General features: G+C 38.1%; 1 pseudogene; it reads right to left on the bottom strand.

Moving 5' to 3' along the window:
- The window catches only part of LOC139723295 (dimethylglycine dehydrogenase, mitochondrial-like), a 38837-nt pseudogene extending 18212 nt beyond the window's left edge, over positions 1 to 20625 (bottom strand).
- Positions 20626 to 22112: the final 1487 nt, after the last annotated feature.

Here is a 22112-nt window from a genome sequence, read left to right as displayed (position 1 = left end):
AATAGATATTATGAATAAATGCGTACTGTATGTATTACTTTGTCTTGACTAGAAAATGGAAATGAAAAGGGAAAAAGAAAAAAAACTTCATATTATGCGTATTATGCTTGGAGAATTTTCACACACATACAAAAACAAAATGTATTAAACTTTAAAGTCAGCTTTAACACAGGTTTCAGTCATTTTAACAAATAAAAGGATTTTTCTTTCTTCATTCTCCTCTTCCTTGTTTATTACAAAGTGGAAATAATTCAAAGAAGAAAAGGTGTGAAATGATGTCACGCAGCAAATAACCTGCTTTAAGTTTACTGTCACTATAGACCTATTTCATAATACAATTGTAAGTATAACAGGTAAGGTAAAAGCTAAATCCAATTTACCTTCATCTCCTCCTTCTCCTCATTGCTTTTTTTTTTTTGGTGCAATTAAGAGTGGGTCTGTGAAGGCTTAACTTATCTAATCAATGAAGAAAGGATATACACGGAGAAGTATAAAGTCATTGCTGTGTATAGGCCGCACTGATATACAATATTCACAATCAGTATAAAAGGTTAGTATATACAAATATTTTTTGTTCTTCTTTCTTTTTCATTACTAAATGGAAATGAGGAGAAAATAAAACAAATAATCAAATTTTCTATCATATCACCGTATTTTCTACTAGGGAAAACAACAACAAAAAACCTTAAAAAGCAACAGAATACCAATATTCATTTCTTCAACCTTTTACTTTCATTATACCCTTCTCCTCATCCTCCTCCTCTCTCTCCTCATTGTCTTCTTGTGAAAATGAAATAGGAAAGTGAAGGCTTTACTTGTTCAATCAGTGAGGAAATAATGTACAAGAAGAAATGGTCACTACTGTGTATAAGCAGCATTGATCTGCAATTCATTGTCACTATAAGAGGTAAGTATGAATACATTTTTTCCATGCTGCTTTCTTCTTTTTTTTAATTCCAAGATGGAGATGAGGAGAACAATAAAAAAGAAAACCAGAGCTTCCTTTATATATATGCATTGGAGCAAAATTAGCTGAAAACATACAAACTTGTAACAAATAGCCCTATTTATGGTCAGCCGTGGCATACACTTCGTAAAAATCGGTCTAACAGGTAAGAACTCATTATATTTTCATCGTGTTCTTACAAAATTGTCCTTTGTGCCAGAAAAGGAAAAGAAAAGAAAAAAAAACACTATTTAGGACAAAATTTAGTGAACAACGTTTGTTCTATATTACTTCAAACTGTCTAGTTTGACAATTCATTTCAATTTTCAAAATTGTATTGGTAATATTATAGCATGTTTCATTATCAATGTCAGTATTACTTTGAAAGATATAGATAGAAGAGTGTTACCTGGAGCAGATGGCATGTCACAAGCCGAAAAACACCGTTGATCTGATATGATATGGAAATGAAGAACAGAATGAAGTGCAGCTATTCCTTATAAGCTTGCCAGGCGGTGGTATTTTTCGCTTTGCTGAACAAGACCACTTTAGTTCCAACAAGGGTTATTTTTGTGGAGAGGTTCTCGTCCTTCCTCATCTTGTACGCCTTGGCTGCAAGTACGCTGTAAGTACGTAGTAGGGGTACCTATAGAGAGTTATACAGTTTAAGCCAGTATAATGAACATTAACTCTTATGACATTGTTCTGTGACTTGCAAGGTGTAGACAAGACGATGATCACGTGCTGTAATTATGGAACTCTTGTTGCAAGGGGACAAATTCTATAAAAGAGGAGGGTGTAATTTTCTCCATAACACTGTACACAAAAGCACCTAGTTGGAAAGCAGTTGTTTTTCATTAGTTTCATTTCATAATTACATTGTTCAGTATTACTCCTTGCAGATGCATCATCTATAGCCCCGTCCAATTGCGATCCGATTTTTCCCCGCGTCCTGCCACGTCTATAAATCGACCGTAGCTCGTCTTAAACTCGACATCAATGCGAACAACATCGTCTGCTTCACGGGAGACCACTTTTTGACGTGTTTTGGTCGTGATTAAGCCGTAAAGCGCTGTGTGACCGGGCTTTAAGTTGCAGTATAAGTAGGGAAGGAAAGTGTACAGTACAACATTCGCAACACATAATTACACAAGTCTATGGATAATGATTTTGATACCGTTCTGTTTCTATGACTTCTCATAATATGATACTTCCAACATAACTTCGAGTCAACATAGACCCTACAAAGAACTTGGCATACTTAACCATGAGTATTCTTACGCAATTTACATTCATTTCAAATGCAACGAAATCACAGGATCTACTGCGATGACTGATTTTAAAAGTTGCATTTTTTGCGGTTAAATGACATTTTATTTATAAATTATTTACATTTAAATTATACATTCGCTTTCTGGAAATGCTTCTCGCTCTCTTGCGTGTCACCCTTTTGTTATCCAATCAGTAGACTTGGGTCAGGTGCTGTATAAATGGCTGACTAGCGTAAGCCGTGGCAACGAGGGCGGAGTCTCACGCTGAGTAAATGAATAGGTACGTAGGGAAGTGCGAAAGCCAGGGTTGGCCAAAAAAAAAATTAAAAAATCACAGAAAAAAAATGAGACGGTAAGTGCGGAGATTTCTGGAACTCGCAACCATTTTTTTTTTCTCTCTGAAATTTTAGCACAGGCAGATAAACATCGAAGAATGATAATCCGTTATTTTACAAGTTTGACCCCTAAAGTGTTTGCCCACCATTTCTGGCCTATCATATGGAAATTCCCTGTGAGACTTAGGTCAATGTCTCATTTTTGACAAAACGGTAAGAATGATACGCTCTTCTAGCTAAAATGACAACCAGGTTCTTAGACGATTCAAACGAGGGGAAGACACTCTAAATCCAAAAAGCAAAGGACATACCAGAATGGAAACCAAACTGGGCCCCACGTTCCTTCATCAGCCCGTAGGCGCCAGACATGCGCGATGTCGGCCGTCCAGCGAAGCGCTCTTCTTTCGGGAAGGCTACAGAGTTATTCAAACCATACGTCTCCGAGACTTTCGCACGCTGGTACTCCAATGTGCACCACTTGCCATACCGGTCCGGATCGGCTTCTATGAGGTCATGGGGTGGCTCGCCATCCATGATCCAGTCTTTCAGGTACCTCCCTATCGCTGCAGAATGTATGATACCGTATCTGAGAATGGAGAAAAAAAATAAAGGAGACCACATACTATTCCAATACTTTTCCCAGGAGAAGTCCACATTTGAAGGGATTGTCATTGCGATCTCCAACTTCCCAATCAAATCATTAAAGTATATAAAGTACGTTACAAAATTCATATGATAATTCTGAAGATCCATCGTGATATCTATATGTTGCCTTGTACGAAAAAAAAAAGAATAATCACAGAAGGAAATATCAGTGGAAGTTGGGGGAAAATATCGGAACACACACACACACACACACACACACAAAGTTGATTATTAAAGTTCATATAGAGTAACGCCTATTGGCAGCTCCATTTCATATGTGTGTTGAGCAGCTGTCCAATTGTTTTGCACACCCAATTTCACTATTTTTCTCCCCCCCCCCCCCCCCCCCATCACATATTTGGGCGCAGACAAAACATATCCGTTGATGACGTGCAAAAACTTATTTCTTTATTTACACAACACGAAAAGGTATGATTTTTTTTTCCTCTGGTGAAATATGGAAATTGGTTAATTTTTTGTATACGAACCAATTGAACAGCTGCTCAATACCCAGATCACCCAAAATTGCCAATTTGTATTACCCTCTGAAAGTTTACAATAACTTTTTGATGTGTCCTATTTCCTTAAACCTTCACTGATCTACTTCTCTGATTTTTCTTTTTTTTTCATAAAAAGGCAACATACTATTAAGTTGGAATTTCCCTTTGAGTGCAAATAATGTCAGTCATCAACCAAACAATCCAATTAAAGCATCTTGAAGACTTCGTTTGGATTTTTTTTTCATACAACGGAACACACCCTAATCCAAGATTTGAAAAAAAAATGATATCCTGACCTAATAAAATGTATATAATAGAGCTTCATCTTCAAAATGCTTCAATGCAGCTAAACTTTCTTGAGCAATATTTACTTCGATCCTATGCACGACTTTCGCAGACTCTAAAAGTAAGCGCTCTCAATCTTCCTTTTCTATATTGGACTGTACCAGTTGAATTTCGTAGGCGATTGCTTCAGTGATATTGCACGTATAATTACCTACCGAACTATTGCGGGGCATCCAGTTTCCTGTTAATATTGATCTGAGTTGATATACACAGTCATTAGGCAAGCATTGTTTCGGAAGAGACTTTGGGACCATTTCTGGTTCTGCACTATACATCATCTTCAAAGTAGAATGTTATGCTACAATATTGTTGTCATATCGTTAAAAAAAAAAGGCTGCCGAGACAAATGCGCATTACGGGAACAAAACCTACGAAGGTCTTGTGGCAGTGTGAACGGAGAGGTGAAATATCAGAATTGGTAACTTCCTCCACAAAATGGATATGGTATAGGAAATGGCTTACGATAAGGGGGCTGCCATCCAAAAGTTCTTCAAGCCGTGCGATGGTCCAAGCAACTCAATGGCGTCGGGAGTGTACGGGATGGGGCCGGACACTACACTCTGGATGTTGCCCTTGGCGAAGCAGGGAAACATCTCCATGGCAGCTTCCACGGGCTCTTGCAACCGGTCCAAGTCACTCTCAAACAGCTCCTTGCCAAAGCCTACCATCATTGTCAGAGAGAGGAAGAGAGAAAAGGGAGGGTGAAAAATGAAGAACGTAAGAGTTATCTTGTTTTAAGAGGGTAGCCTACTTGTTACACTAATTAGCAGTTAAGTTAGATGAGATTAAAGGCACAATGTCAAGCTGTGTTTTATGTCTCTCCGAGATCAGAACACTCCGGAACACTGCTTACTGAGTATACGGTATATATATATATATATATATATATATATATATATCCCCTTTCTCGATACAGACTGCCCCCTCCTCATCTCAGGTGAGCTGTCATCACTATAATACGTGGATAGATTTTCTTTAATGTGTGTTCAAAACGGGATTTCAGTACTCAAACCAAAGAAAAATTAATATCTTATATGCCATGAATGTTAAAGATTGTTTTTTCAAAATGTGTTAAATTTCTCAGGGGTATGGTATGGTATGGTATCTATTTCCGTATAAAAATAAAAAAACGGGTAGATTGCCCATATTCAGCGTTGCCAACATGGCAACGCTGTTCTTCCATGGGGTCCATATACAATGAGTACAATATGGACACGTACAAAACGAATTATACAAACATACAGGTGGAAACACATACAGTAAAATGAGGGAGAGAAAAAAGAACAACCGATAATAGAAAAGTCTTAAAGGCAATTAGATATAACAATGACCAAATCAGAATATGTTTAGATATAAAATGGAGTGTTTGAAAACAACATCCTCAAACATATCTATGCAGTGAAAAAAAAACAGATTGTTGTAAAATAATTACTTTGATAAATTTAGATAAAAATACGTAGTAACGAAACAAAAAGTAACTGGAGACTTGTGTAAAATGCTTAGATGAATCTATGACAATTTAAGAAAAGTAAAATTCGTGGCAAGTGATATGTCAATTACGGAAAACTAAAGGTGAGGTATATAATGATTGTATCGAAATCAAAGAATGATAATTCAATGGATAAAAAACAGGTACAATTTGTAAAGAGTTTAAAGAAATATTTTGTAATATGGAATAAGTTGGAAAGCTGATTCAAAATTTCAGATGTTATGAGTTGTTACAAAATCGAAAAAAATAAGATATTATTAACTAATACGGATAGCATATATATACTTATTTACATGGGGTTAAAATCATAAGTAAATGACAAAATTTCAAAAGCAAATCCAAAGAATGAATAAAACAATTGAAAATTAATACTGGGCATGCAATCGCAACATTGTTGCAAAAAACAAAAACAAGACTAGCATGGCAGCATAACTACAACCCATGAGTCTGACATATTATATTAATATCCCAATATAACATTGTTTGTGTGTTTTCATTTTATCAATTAAAATACACAAAGCTGGCTTTGCTGGCATCGGCAGGGCTAGAACAAGCCTGTTTACACCCCTGAAAATGAGCGCTATATTTTGTATGATGGGAATATTGAATGAGAGCGCTAAAATGTAACGGGCTGTACAAAAAAATGATAAAACAAACACCCACAGTCCTGCTGGTGCCCCGACCCCTAGATGGCAGTGGTTCTCAGCTGCCCTCGTTCTTTTTAAAGTGCTTCCTGACATGTTTCCTTCCACTTTGCTGCGTCAGCAGATTTTAGGAGAGACTCGTTGAAAAATGCTGACTTGTCAAATTTGAGACCCGGGGATGAGCATTGGCAGTCGCATATAACATTTACCAATCTCATTAGGCTGAGAGTAGATAAAGTGTTCAGTAAATTCACTTGTACCATAACACAAACAAAGGTCTCAACCCACACTCTTGGTCAAAGTTTAGAGTCTACATCCTTTTGATACCCATGATAACACAACCTAATTTCAATTCAGTCTTTCAGCGGAAGTCAAAGAGAAATATATCGTAAACACTTATATTTACACAGAGTTGGAGTTTTGGCAGTCAAAGTCAATGTCAAAGTCCAAATTCTACATGAAGTAAACATCTGCTCATTGCTTTGACACCCTACAGTATGTACCTGTGAAATGGTTAGACCAGCATGACGACATTGCAGATTGCTTTATGGCAGCAAGAAAGTTCTGGTGATGAGGATGATGTCCAGAAAATCTTCTTTTTTTTTAAGGGATAGCACAGTATTGGTTGAGATGAGAATTTGACTTTTAATTTTTTGCAAGATACCAAGAAAACACTTATGATATAGTACAGAGCATACCATTTTAAGAGGAAGTCAAAGTTTATTTGATGAAAATCGGGTTTGGAATAACTGAAACATTAAAAAACAAAGTAAAACAAAGCAATCGTTGCAAAGTGTGGGTCCCACACTTTATTGGAATCGCTTCTTTTTAATTATCTCAGCCATTTCATAACCAATTTTTATCAAATAAAAGTTGAATTCCTCATAAAATTGCATGCTCTTTCATATTTTATATGAGATTTGTCATTTTCTCACCTAAAAAATGTAAGAAACCTGAAATTAGGTCTCAACCAATAATGTACGATCCCTTTAAACTGATTTTATTCTACGCATGTACGATCAATGTCACGTGCAATCAATCAAGTAATAAACAAAGGAGCAAGTCTTCACAGTTATGTCATTTTACTGTCAATAAAGAATATGCAAAGCGTGTGCACATAATATTGCTGTCACTATGCAAATGGTGTCATCTGTGTCATGAATCACCATTTTAATAAAAAGCCAGAGATGGAAAGGAAACACAATATTAAGTGAATTGGCCACAAAAAATCTAAAGACGATTATTATGACTGGCTTATGCAGGGCTTTCAAAATGTATGGTTTAATACTCTAAATGACAAGAAATTTTTGATGAAAGCCATCCCTGTAATAGGAATATGTTTGAGGGTTCTTTTTCAGGAGGTACCTGTGAATTGTCCCACAGATAATGTGAAAGTGCAATGACCTCATTTCTTTCTGAAGAGTTTTTGAAGTACTAGTAATCAAGTTCTGTGTTATCATATAAAACTGATGTAGGTCTACCACAAACCCAGCGTGAGAGTGACAAAAGTTTGGCTGGAATATGATATGAGTTTTCTCATAAACATAATCCTTTTTCGTCGTGAAAATGTGTTTCTTTATCAATTTGATTTCTACTTCATTTTTCTACAACCACTGTTTAACTTTGTTTTATAAACCAACATGGCATCATAGAGTAAACATAACTTAAAATGAAAATAGACTGTGGAAAACATAACTTTGTCCTTTGAATAAAACAAAGGCAGATGTATTTTAATATCCACACTTGGATAAAGTGTGATGTATAGGTTACGGGAAGTAATACCTCTGCACATATAGGTCCAAAGTTCTGATATGTAAAAAGAAATTCCATTAATGTGTGTGTTTGCGTGTGTGTGTGGGGGGGGGGGGGGAGGGAAGGCGCCTTGCTAAAAAATAAGCTTTGCCTGCAACAGTCAATCATCAACTCACGTGTTTTCTCTTTCTTTGACCTGATACACGGCAATTGGTGTGAGACTGTCGTCAAGTGTGTTTGCGTCCCGTATAAGTCTCGTCTTATAACAATATAACAATACCGGAAGGTGGTTTGTGTGAGCTATGATGTGCAACTTATTGACAAATTGCCCTACATCGACGTAAATAAGCACTGTATTGATCAGTGTTTTAGTAGTAGCCATGATAAAAAATCATGGGCGTATATACTCGAGCAGGATTCGAACCTACGACCTACTGATCTCCGGACAGGCGTCATCTCCACTAGACCACCGAGCTTTTGCCCGAGAGCCAGTGTTGGTTCTAATCCTTATAGCACGCAGCGGGCACTGCGTTATTATTCAAATTCATGAAATTCTTCCGTCGAGATGTCTTCATTGCAACTGACTGACAAATTGCCCTACATCGACGTAAATAAGCACTGAATTGATCAGTGTTTTAGTGGTAGCCATGATAAAAAATCATGGGCGTAGGGCCTACATACTCGAGCAGGATTCGAACCTACGACCTCCTGATCTCCGGACAAGCGTCATCAGTTGCAATGAGAACACCTCGACGGAAGAATTTCATAAATTTGAGGAAAGCTACGATGTGTCTTTTGTATATGAACAAGTATATTAACTCGAAGGTAACGAATGCTGCGTTATGAGCTTGCCCACAGGCAAACGTGCCACAATCTGGGCAAGCACACGCAAGAACGGAGAGAATGGTCACTAAACTGGAGGGATGCCGTTGACTGCCCAGTCATCTTGCAGGACCATCTTGTGTGCCTTCTCGTAGGGTCCACACAGCAGCCCATCACGTTCCATGCGCATATAGTACGACCCCTCCAAGTCACGCATGACAGGAATCTCCTGCTTCAGGGCGGCCACCTCTGGGATGGTGGAAGTCACCATGTATTGATGGTGGACCGAAATCACTGGTATGTCGAGGCCTGCCATCTGTGCAACCTCCTTGCCCCAAAATCCTTAGGGGAAAAACCAAACACGACAGAGACTGGAAGCATTCCAATGGAATTGTCAAAGGATAGATGTTCAATACGGTAATGTCAAGGAGACAAGAGTTTACAGAAAAGAAGAAAAACATGGAAAAGGAGAAATCTATGTAAATCACAGAGATGACACTAAGTTTGCACGAAGTTGCTTGAACAGCACCAAAAACGTTCCACAAGAACATTTATTATAAGAGATAGATAAAGGAAACGAATTATTTACACGGGAGAAGGGGATATTATCAACTACCATAAAATGGGCTTTAGAATCTCTGCAATCTGATTGGTCAATTGTCATGCACTGATTTTGCTGATCCACACTGAGCCAAATCCGAACGCATGGCCATGCGTCCGGTAAAATCCGTACGCATGGCTAAGCCCCTGTCACACTTTGCTGGATAGGCCCACCGTAAAAGAAACGGGCGAGATTTTGCTCATCCGTTGTTCAAGAAATCGTCAATCCGGTGGACAAAGTGTGAATTTTTCGTTTTAGAGGAGCGTACATACACAGTCTAGCGGCCGAACAAAACGCACCCTTGGCGACTGTGTACAGAACAGTGGAACGCACTCAAACGCATGAGAAACGAATAAGAACCGCATGATCACAGGACAGAACGCAAGAAGAACAAATGGGTGACACATGAGACGTACATCGAACGTCAGAGAACCGTGTGTACGCGTTTTATGTGCTGTACTTAGCCGTTCCATCCATTTTTGCAGCAACGGACTCTACAGGAAGCCGAACGGATGGAAACGCGTGGAAAACGACAAAGTACAGCATAGATACAGGAGAAAATGTATCACCATCGGACAAGGATCAGATCGCGCTATCCGTTTTTGGCGAGATAAAACTTTGTGCATGCACAAAGTTTTCTGGCCGCTCTCACGGAAATCACCGGAAGATAAATGTCCATCCAAAGGATAAAAAAGACATGAAACACATTTTAACGGATATCAACGGATGCCAAAATTCGACATTCATTTTTAATGCGTTTGCCATATCCGACAAAGTGTGACAGGGACATTTAAGTTTTGTATTTTGTAGTATAGGTGTAAAGGACATAATGATGGGGAAAATGGTCGTATTTCATGAATTTACGGGCCCATTATATAACACAAATGATGCACAGGCCTATTTCGTGGATCAGTGAGAACTGGATTCTCTCGTTTAACTTTGAAACAATCTAAAACCCACTCGCTGCGCTCGTGGGTTCACACAGTTCCAAAGTTAAACTCGCGCATCCAATTCTCACCTATCCATTCTGTCCTTTGCATCATTTGTATACTAGTAACTATGGAGGTACGCACAATCTCTCAAAAGAACCTCTGACGCGGCTAAACATTGAGATAATATGTATTAGTGCCTACACGCTAGTCCTTTGGTTTAATCATAAACATAAAATCACTTGGGAACATCATTAAATGAAATAAAAGAGTCGTCTTGTCGATTTAGGCCTACCCATCATTTCACGCATGCCTCTCCCAACTCCACAACTGCTCTTTGATATAGGTTTTCCCGGTCAAATTCATACTTTTGTCATTCAAGTTCCTATTCCGAGCATTCGATTTCACGCATTCCACGCTCGCAGCACTGAATCAGCAATCAAATTCAAAATCCGGTCATTCAAATTCACTATCCGAGCATTCAAATTCACTGTCGGAGCATTCAAATTCACTGTCGGAGGATTCAAATTCACTGTCGGAACATTCAAATTTAAGAGAGGAGCACGCATTTCATCAATGAGCATTCAAATTCATGTCAAGCTGGCGACGGAATCTCGTCGGTCATTCAATTTCGAGAATAGGCAACCATGTTCCAAATAACTCAATTCAATCCAAAAGAAGTCCTGAATTTAGTTAGTTTGGGGCCGTGTTTGCGTGTGTTTTTCATTTGGATTTGAATATATTGGGAGTTATGATGATTATTTATTTTGCAGTAGAGGTCCACCTGTTCATTGACAATTTTGAACTCGTGCTTAGCGAAAAGGAATGTACAGGCACATGTCCCTCGGACTGGACATAAAATGGAGGTCCCATGTGTGAGAGAGTCACAACTCATGCACATAAAAGATCCCACTTCATTTATTCATCGCAAAGAGCAGGGTGTGTAAAGGGGCATTCCGGACGATTTTCATAATTTCACATCATGTAGTACATAAATCAACAGCTCCATGTATAGATCCGTGGAATTTATTGTGGTCCTTGAGCAGAGAAACCAATAAATTAAAAGTCTTAAACAAATTACACTGAACAGTGATGATGACATCAGAGCCTCATATATTTCAGAAATGTAGCAGTGTAATTCCATTACAATACAGCTTGCTCAACAAGGTCACCTGTGAAAAATCCATGCATACCTTCTTCTTTTGTTCTGCTTCCTTGAGCCCCAACCTATGCATTCTTATGGTGAGGCTATCATGTCATCATCCTTGTTCATTGCAATTCATTATGAATTTTGAAAACCTCATTACTTATCCAAATCACTATAAATTCTGAAACTCTGTACTCAGTTTGACTAATTTATATAATGTTGTTCAAATGTAAAAGTCTGAAAATCATCTGGAGGTCCCCTTTAAGGCTTACATCCAACTGGACCCCGTACATGGCCGTATGGAAGACCAGCTATTGCAGCTGAATATGGGGTTTTCCAGCTATCTTCTTAGATGGAAAATGAAACAAACAAACAAACATTAGGCACTGTATAGGCCTACAGACGAGCATAATACGGAGGGTTGGTTGACACCTTGAGGAAAAAAAAACAATTTCGACTATATTGAAACTGATACATGAACATTCAATTTTTATACGTCTTGTTTGTTGTGTATTGCTATCTTATCGGTTTACTTTTGCGGGACTATGTGAGATCATTGTGTGTCAGTTTGTCTTAAAATATTGATGAATTGTCATTATGTGGTTGGTGTTGGGGCGTTGTTAGCATGTACTATCATCAAGAAATGTGATTAGATTGTCGTTGTGTTGTTTGGATGCACTGCTGATTGGACCTTACAGTTTGAAATTTGAGATGAAAAACAAAGAATACATGAACAGAGAACAATGTAACAATGTAGAACCTGTAAACAATCATAATTGCACTGTATGCAAGCCTTTATTGGTTGTGTTGGCCCTTTTTCCTTTCTTAAAAAGTCCACTACATTTTCATCGTTAAATTGATTGCACGATGTAGGAACTTGATCGTCTAAAAATTAAATTGAACGCTCCAAATAAGCTCATCGGGACTAACACATGACTATCGCGTGAATTTGAATGCACGAATAGGAAAGTCGGTGCTCGCATTTGGAAATTGAACGCCCAATCGTGAATTTGATTTGACGAAAACAAAATAGAACGCCCATAAATGAAATTGATCGCTCGGATTCTGAATTTGAATGCCCGAATAATTTCCCGTGCGTGCGCTGTGTGAATTTGAATGCATATCAATGAATATGAATGGCAAAAGTATGAAATTGACCGGGAAAACCTATAGTAAAATAAAGTAAAATGGAAATCTGCCGAAAGTTTCACACCCAATACATTTAAGACATAGTGGAGGAGTGGAACATATTGCTTGCTGGGAGGGGGAGGGGGCTGAGGTTTTCCCACACCTTTCATAATCACACCCGTTACTCTGAGTAATACTTTTTTTTTTCATTTATTGTTCATTTTGCAAGATTCATTCATCAATATATTATGTCTATCTAAGCAATTCTCTGATGTGATTTCTTAAAAAGTGGCCACCTATTGAATATGTAGGCTCACACAGTATTTTAATGCGCAAACATTTTTTTTTTTTTTTATTGGAAGGGGAGATGTTTTAACATTACCAACCTGCGGCATTGACTACACCTCTGGGCATCAATAGTTCCCTGTTTGGTAGTTACATTCCACGTCCCGTCAGCACGCTGCTCCAACCCCGTCACATCTACAGGCATATAGATGTCTGCTCCATACTTGCGGGCTCCAATAGCAAATGCTTGGGTCAAAGAGTATGGGTCAATGTGACCATCATCAATGGTATGAAGTCCCCCAAGTACCTAGATGTTGGAGCAAATATGATGACCAGTTAATGTTAGTTCTGCTGACTGCGGTTATATGAGAAGAGCGTGGGTCTGGTAGGTAATTCGCAATGGCCAGAATTCACAAAGTAGTTAACGTCTGGCCCATAACTGTCTGAATTGCTAATTTGGACTGACTAAATGAGTGGGACATGTCGCGTACACTGATGAACATCCATTAAACTTTAAAGGGTACCGCCCAGCATGTAAAGATGTTTTTGTTTGCTTTTGCTGAATGACAGATATAACCATGCTATAAAACATACATCACAAGGGAAAGGGTTTCTACCACATTACCTCCCCCCCCCCAAAAAAAAAAAAAAAAAAAAATAGTGGGGCGGGAGTTGGCTCTAAACCGAGTATTCCAAAAAAGTTCGATACTTTTAAAGACCCGGTTAGAACAAAACTGCCCTTTAGCGAATAATTGTACCAAAGCAAATTATGAGGCTGCCATGTCATATCCCTGTTCATTGCAGTTTGTTATAAACTTTGAAAACATTCTCATTCCTCATCCCAATCACTATGACATCTGAACCTCTGTACTCAGTATAACTAGTTGTTCAATTAATGTAAAAGTCTGAAAATCATCTGGAGGTCTCAAAGAGGCAGCTGCCACTCACTTTGTCAATGTTGATGATGGGGCATTTCTCCAGGACTTCTTCTGGCGTAAGCAGTGCCAAATAGGCTTGGTTCCAGTGCTGTCTGGTCAGCTGGTATTTTGCCTCATCCATTCGTGTAGGTGTCGACAGAATCCGGATGCTGCCGGGAGTGTGGAACCCTACTGCCTGCTCTCACCACAATTAAACACATTGGAAGAAACTGATACGAATAAATGTAAATATCCAACATTTATGATAAACGTGTCCCAGTCTACAACCATTCATGGTATAACGCAGTTGAAAATGACAATTCAACATCTGGTGACTAATTAACTATACAATATTAATACAGATGTTTTTGGTAAAATCATAAGGCCTACACATTCACTAAGCAATGTTGTGACTGTGTTGTCCCATGTAGTAATATTACAACTGAAGTGCTCGATCTATCTGTTTCTTCTTCTTTCTTTTTTTTTGCAGGTGGGAAAAGTAGATCCAAGGAGACTAAATAAATCACGTATTACTTGCACACATAACCACAATGCTATATTAAGATCTTTCCAATAATTCTACTTGCTCAGCCATCATCGATCACGTAGTAGAAGGAGCACGGCAAAATACATACACTCATATTAAAGTTCATTCTCTGAGCAAATTTATCAATGAAAAGAATAATTACTTTAACTTTAACTTGAAGATCCCTGGTTGCCGAAAACCAAAACCGAAGGTAAGAAGGGACAAAGACAGAGATAAACACGGACAGCTCAGAAACAACGACAGGGACATACATACGGATATTGACATTGACAGGGACATCAATTTCGACTAATACAACAATGATGAACCCCACAAACGTGTTATACAGGGTGATTGTCGAGAGTATGTAGAGAATGGAAAATGGGGGACAGCCATCACAGTAAAGCGATACATGCAGCTATGAAAGTGACAGCAAGAAATAAAAAAGAGACACACATTAAAGGCAAAATACACCTTCATATACATAAGGATTGAGAGAATGCAGCAATATTAGCAGAACACATCAGTGAAAGTTTGAGGAAAATCGCACAATCCGTTCAAAAGTTATGAATTTTTTAAGTGTCTGTGCAGACAATGCTGGATGAGAAGACAACTATAGTGTATGATGTCATATGCGTACAACTATATAAGGAAAATATAAAGAGAATTTCACAAAACTTTACTTTTTTGATAAAGTGCACATTTTTTTGACTTATTATTGATGTAATGATAAGGATAATATTATTCTCCCTGCCTTCTGAAAGAGAGAAGTCGAGTGTTCTTTTGTTATGCGAGAAAAATGGAAATATGTTGATTTTTCTTTATTCTTTCTTCATGTCGTTGTACTCATGTGACATCACAAGCTATATTAGTCTTTTCATGCAGCCGTGACTGAGCAGAAACTTCAAAAATTCATAACTTTTGAAAGGATTGTCCGATTTTCCTCAAACTCTCACTGTTGTCTTCTACTATTATTGCTGCATTCACTCAACCCACATGTCTATTAAGGTGAACTTGTCCTTTAACAACGCCACACGCGTAGTCTATAGAATTAAACAATTTCATGAAATAAGATGATTCTTAAAACTCGTTCTGGTTGGGGGCAGTAAATTTGACATTATGTTTATATGAAAGTATTCTGTGACTGTGACGTGGTATCATGTGCAGGTGCGAAGATAGAGGGGAACGGGTACTGTATATTGACAATGAGGGTGAGTAAATGAAAACAGATTGGAGAATTGAGTCGGTATAGAGTGCCACTGACCCTTTGATGAATAAAGGCACTTAATTGTTATTGCATTCTTTAGCTCAGTAACATTAAGAAGTTTTAATCCCTGATAAAGTGGTTTAACATGTGGTGATCCTGGCTGCGCAATTGAAATTATTCGGAAGACGAGTACAACATCATATTCGTAAGACATTACTCGGCAATATAGTTATGTTAAAATTGCTTATAGGTATCGGATGGGTATTTTTAGACTTTGAACCCCATATAGACTATTCTCCCACGATAGTCTAGAATCGAGGTATATATACACCCAAGATTTATTTATTTTTTTACATCAACACGTGGAAGATTAACACCATTTTAAATAACACTGAATTTCGTTACATATAGGCGCAGATCGTAGAAAATTACTAACACATAATTACATTTATCAACACTAACAGAGAGCCTGTTAGCATTCAACAGTATTCATTTTAACGAAATTATGATTTACAGTATCGCATTATGCCATAATGAGAGTAGATCATGGTCAGAGCAGAGGATGTGTGTGTCATCTGCACATAAGATACAAGAAAATGCGTCAGTGACATTACTAATGTCATTGACAAAAAGAGGAGTGGTCTTAATAAGGACCCTTGCGGGACACCAGCAAACAATTTCGGTAAAATCCGATAAAATATACATGGGTGTACCGAAGGCGTTTAGACAGATAACTGCGAAACAAGTCATTGACAACTCCGCGTATTCCGTAATGGTTTCATTCATATATCACAAGATATCATGAGTAATGGTGTCAAATACCTTTGAGGTCGATAAATACAACAGCTTCAAATGAATTTCCTCAAAGACATCAACAATTCGAAATGTTCATAAGAGCTAAAGAAGTTGAATAATACGATTATTCAGGAATCTATATTGATGATCACTGAAGACCAGCGATGCCATGTTGGCATCAGTGAATATGGGCCATCCAGCCGTTGTTATTCATTTAGGATATGATTATTATTCAAAAATCTTGTGACTCGTTTATATACAATATTACAATCGTACATCTTCATGTGCAAAGCAGAAATTATACTGGTCCACTGTTCTCCATCAAAAGATTGTTTTACAGAATATTAAGGGAAAGCCTGTGCAGGGATTGCAAACAGCTCACCCCTCGCTAGAAGAACCCGTATCTTTTTTACACACGTGTCGGAAACAGAGCACAAAACAGCCCCTTATTCTTACCTGTCCCGTTTCTTCTTCCAGCTGGCTAAAAGTCTTGAGACTGTCAAAATGAAGTTTCTTGATGTTGATCACGCCATGAAATGCCGTGGTGAGACCAGCCTGTGAACAAAGTAGTGAATAAAAAACACAAAGCATAAGAGGTGACCTTTGTAGATGTGACACTGATTTGAACTAGTGACATCTGACAGTCTGTTATTAATTGTCTCTAAATTTGACCATGACGTTTTGGTCAAACACTTCATCTTAACTAGAGGAGCTATCCGAGAGAGCAAACATTTATAGGCAATATTATCAACACAAACATAGAGGTATAGTGGGACATCTACACAAAACACTTAGTGAAAAATTACTCATCTATTGCTGAGTCATTGAGAGATTCATCCGATTTCATGTCCTTTATGACCCCTATGACCTTTAACTTCATGAATGTTTTCTTTCTTACTTTATTTTGAATACACCCTGTAAGTTGGGTGAAAATCCAAAAATTTGTTCCTGGGGTCTGGGGTGATTAAATTGGGTTTTTTTTTCCTTCATGACCCCATGACTTTGACCTCATGACCCCATAATCATCATAATTTAGCTTTAGCTCATTATGGACACAGCCTGCTGGTTCGGTAAAGTCTACTCATCAGTTGTGGCAATGGGAGATAGAGGTAGACATAGAGGTATAGAGGACATCTACACATTACATTTGGTGAAATTTTGTATCATCTATTGCTGAGTCATTGGGAGACTCATCTTATTTCATGTCCTTTATGACCCCTACGACCCTCAACCTCATGAATCCAAATGTTGTTTCTTTCTTACTTCATTATAATGAACACATCCTGTGAGTTGGGTGAAATCCCAATCATCCGTTTTTTGCGTTAGTGGGTGATAAAGTTTATCTTATGTCCTTTATGACCCCACGACTTTTGACCTCGATGGTGAACTCATAATGAAATTCGTTCTATCTTAGCTCATTACAAACACAGTCTGCAAGTAGGTTAAAATCCGATCACCCGTTCTTGAGTTATTGGGAGATTAAGATTTTTTAATGTCATTTATGACACCTACGACCGTTAACCTTTGACGGCGTGACCCCAAAATGTCACCATTTCTTTCTTACTTCATTAGAAACACAGCCTGCAGATTTGGCGAAATCCGATCATCCATTCTGAAAATGATGCGGATAAGTTTCCTTCGTTGAACTGAGGAGAGGATTGCCACTGAGATTAAAGCGAGTTTAAAACGATTAATCACTATATAAGTGCGGGCTAGCCGACATGTCAGGGCATAGGCATACGCTCGCATGCGCTCTGAATAGGCTCATGCGAACTTTCTGTAAGTTGCCGTAATCAGTTCAAGCTCGCACTGATACACAGAATACGAATAATTGTAATCATTGTACCGTAGTGTCTACGATAAGCTTTTTTTTAACCTTCCTACTCTTACGCCGTTCTAAATACATACGTCAGACAATCACTCAGCATGACGATGTGAGAATGAACTCACAGACATAATAGCAGAATTCAAAATAATCTTCGGAGCGTGACAGGCGTGGACCTTTCACAAACAGCGTTCCCCCTTCTCTGTTATACCTGAACCCGATTAAAGGTGCATGTATAGGATACAGGCTCAAAGACTAGCAATTCATCTACTAGGTCCCTGTTGTTGGGCGTTATAATGTGCTGGGGTATTTTCCAAATCACATTCACAAAGTACAAAAACAACAACAAATGGCGAGTGATATTTCAACTTTTAACAAAGAGTCATTGTGTTCGAATAGCAATAGGGCTATCTACACTATAGAACCGGTCTGATGTTGGGGGAAATAGTTCATAATACTTTTTTTTTGACAAGGTGGTTGCTGAAAACAGGTAGTTTCGATACAAAAGTTTGATGATGTTCAAAAATTCTGCATTGTCAAGTATACGTGTTTGGTGTAAATGATTAAGGCTCCTTCCTAGTCATGGATGGGACTATATATTTCCCATATTCGATATCTGTGTGGACACTATTGATCTGAGTGAATAAAAGGACGATATCGATAACCACTGTATCTAACACGGCCTTAATCAGATAGGATCGAAAGATTACCTCAAACCTGGTCACATTTTGGATTTTTTTTTTCTCTAGTGTGGAATTTGGGGTTTGCATGAGGAGGTTGGTGCACGTTATAACAGCCTATATATTTTTGTTTTTGTTTCTTTTTGTTTGTTTGTTTGTTTATTTATTTTTGCTGTTTAAGTATGCACGTAAGTTAGTTTGCTATGAAAGATTGTTCAAGTATGAACTGGACCATAATGTACCTCTCTTCGCGAGTACGATGAACAGAGTTGACACTACAGTATATCATTCTCCTGAGCGCATGTATATAGAAAAGCAAAGCAATTCATGAGCAAGTAAATTTTACATGGGTATGTCAATGTATACATTCATTAATGCAATGATACAATATAGAACAGCGTTCGAATGAAATCTTATTATTGTGACCTTTGTACCTCAAGCAGGATAATGGAGGACATGTTTGAACAAAGCTCAATTGCCATATATGTGACCTTCAGAGCACTATACACACAAGTAGAAGCAAACGAGCTTGTGTGATCATACAAAAATAATGTTCCACAATTAAGGAGAGTATTGAGACATCAAAAGACCTTGTATGAGTAAACATTGATCTTAAGAACAATGTTCAAAACATCGTTTTACTTTATATGACGTATCAACATACATGTATAAGCATTCGGGCACGTATACAAGAATTAGTAGTTGTAGTTTTACATGATTTGTGATACATTGTATGTCTACACGTCTATGAGAACTTTGTGTGATAGTGGGCGACATCATCCATACTTATGACTGCATTACGTAATTCTATATAATATATATCCAGGTTAAAAGTTAATCAACTGTACGTATCAGTTATAACTTCACAACGTGGCTATCTGCTGTTCTTTTCGAAGAAAAAACAAAAACTTTTCTCGCAAGTTTTTCTCTTCTGTCATAGTCCACGTTTGACATTCAAATTACCCTTCTGAAATCTATAGGAGGCTACATCTCCTTCACTAACTGTGCATGAATCAGAAATTAGCAAAATAAGGCTGGGAGTAGTTTGGTGTGGTGGCTGTGCGAAGACTCTTGCCTTTGAAATTTAAGTCCATCAAATGCTTTACCGTCTCTGTACAAGATGTTTTTACTCAGAATGTCTCTTTCGACTCAGGGGTATACACAATAATGAGTACGTGATACACAATGCTGGGGTAATAATAATGGCACGGCCCTCTTGGAGAACAGAGCTATATACTAAAGAGGCTACCCTGGATGAATAAGACCATATTATTAACAGCATTACCATTATCATTATTAACAAAATTATTATTGAGCAGAGTGTGCCAACCATGCAGCAACAAGGACATAATAGGCAGGTGACATGCATACCATATTGGGAAACAAAGCTCCTTATATAGTTGTACATAAGAATTGACAGAGAAAATATAAAGTGAAAGTTTCTTAAAAATGGGAACCAAACTGTGTGACCATTTCACATTGTTTCTTACTTGACATAATTATCAAGATTTATGAATTCACAACAAATCAAATATTAGTTTATGAATTTACAAAAGTTCTACGAAACAGAAAAAAAAAACAAAAAAAAAACACACCTTCAGGTCTCAAATTTTTCATCTGACGGTAAAGTAAATGAAGCTCTTATTGTTTCACAAAGCCTTGCTCTTGTAATCAATGTTACCTTAATTTGAATAGAGCGTTGTTCCCCTAACAGCCAGAAATTAACACCATAAAAGTGTATTCAATGTTAATCCGACTCACAGCGTGCCAAGTTGATCCTGCAGTGAGTTCTGTCTTTTCCAGCAGCACCACGTCCTTCATACCAGCCTTGGCCAGGTTGTAGGCAATGGCTGTACCTACAGCCCCACCCCCAATGATCAAGGTTTCTGCTTTGTCCTTCCATCTCTTGTTCAAGCTACCTGAAGTGGCTCTATGGATGACAAGATATTTAGCAAACAAAACTGTTTGTATAATGATAATGATGATCGAATGTGACACAGATTTTTCCATAACCAAGGAGATTCAAGAGCTCGAGTTCCAAGTGGCTATTATTCAAGCAGCCGTCAATTTGCTGTTGATGCCCAAAAGAACTCCACAGGTGCATTTGTGCTTTTGATGTTCGATGTCCGCCATCTTTCTCAGCAATCTAAAGATTTATATGGCACTCTGACATAAATAGTTTGCGTGTTTATTCCTTTCATATATCATTATTTCAAATTTCCCCTAATCATGAAATTAAAAAAAAAAGAATCCAAAGTCAATCCCGTCCAAATATATATGCACAAGTGGAAATTAGAATTGTATGTTGTGAAGTTTCGAATTTGAACCCTCACCGGAAATATTACTCTTCCGCTTGATTCCGACAATTAAATTGATAAGGTATAATCTTATAGAGCATAAGTCTTTCTTGAATCCTTATGTCTGATTAGTGTTCGGACATGCTCAATCCAGTAATTTGAACTTTATTTCATTAATATTAGCGCAATTTCTATTCGCGCATCCCCGTGTCTTTGCGATGTATCGCTATTTTCCTTGGTGGTTCGTCATACATGTCATAATGTAATGAAATAACCACACATAACTTCTCCGTCTATGACTCAGAGGATATAATTGGAACTGATGGCTGTTATACACCAAGGCTCGGAATGTCTTTCAGAGATTTATACCACCGGTCGACCATCTCCATTAGTATACATGCATGGGGGGGGGGAACCCTCTGCAACTAGAAGTGTTAATGTATTTAGGGATCTATACACTTATGAATTTATCCCTGCGATACCCGCATGAAGGCCCTACGAAATAAAATGCACATACACACAGTTTCTAGACGACTAGGGTACTCGGGACGGTTTCTTCGACCTGCAGAGAACTGTAGCTTAACATGCTTAAGGGACATCCTGAACCCAAAAGCATCATTGCTATTGGCGTAACATTATGTACAACCGTGGAGACATCAGAACATGACAATAAGCGGTCTGCTCAGCATGCACCGTCGCCCTTGTGCTTTACTAGTTTTCGAACATAAAAAGGCCTTTATATCATATAATATCTAGCATTCAACAGGCGCCTTACAATTTGTTTGTATCGCTGCGATGCCTGCTGCTACCACAAAACGACCTGGCGCAGTTTACCGCTGCAGGCAGCAATCCACGGCGGCCTGGACCTCGAAGCGTTTGGCTAAAAGTCTTGTGAAGGCGCCATTCTATCATGCGAAACGCCATTTTCCACTTTCACTGCAAGACGTGTTTGAGCTGAAGTGACACTGTCAGTTGTGGTTATACATGTTGTGACAAAATATTGATGTACTGGTAGATGGGGGAGGG

This window comes from Diadema antillarum, unplaced genomic scaffold (genome assembly GCF_040938485.1).
Source record: "Diadema antillarum isolate AM-2024a unplaced genomic scaffold, OU_Dant_1.0 scf00000185, whole genome shotgun sequence".
Taxonomy (NCBI): Eukaryota; Metazoa; Echinodermata; class Echinoidea; order Diadematoida; family Diadematidae; genus Diadema; species Diadema antillarum.
This window is presented reverse-complemented; position numbering and strand designations above follow the sequence as displayed.